Raw genomic sequence first — 417 nt, 5'->3', positions numbered from 1 at the left:
TGAAACCAGGAACCATGTGCTCCATGGCTGGCTGAAGCAGACAAGCCTGAGGAGTAAAAACAACTCTGACATACTGCTGGGGGTGGACCTGAGATGTAAAATTTTTCTCTGATTATGCTACTCTGGTTCAGATGTGCATAGGCGATTCCTCTGAAAAGATATCAATATTCAAAGTAAGCAGCTTCCTTGGATCCTGAAGAACCATAATGCTGACACCATCTTATCCCATGTTGGGGGAGATGCTAGGGTTGTCTCATCCCAGAACTAGGAGTATAATAGGTAGAAGTCTCAGGGTGATATTGCAAATTACAACTAGATCACTTAAAGAGCACTTAAAAACTTCCTAGTTTCATAGTTGACAGGGTCGGAAGGGACCTGAGCAGATCATCAAGACCTACCTCCTGCCATGGCAGGAAA

This window comes from Alligator sinensis, unplaced genomic scaffold (assembly GCF_000455745.1).
Source record: "Alligator sinensis unplaced genomic scaffold, ASM45574v1 scaffold1378_1, whole genome shotgun sequence".
In the NCBI taxonomy this organism is placed as follows: Eukaryota; Metazoa; Chordata; order Crocodylia; family Alligatoridae; genus Alligator; species Alligator sinensis.
Note: the sequence above shows the minus strand (reverse complement) of the source record.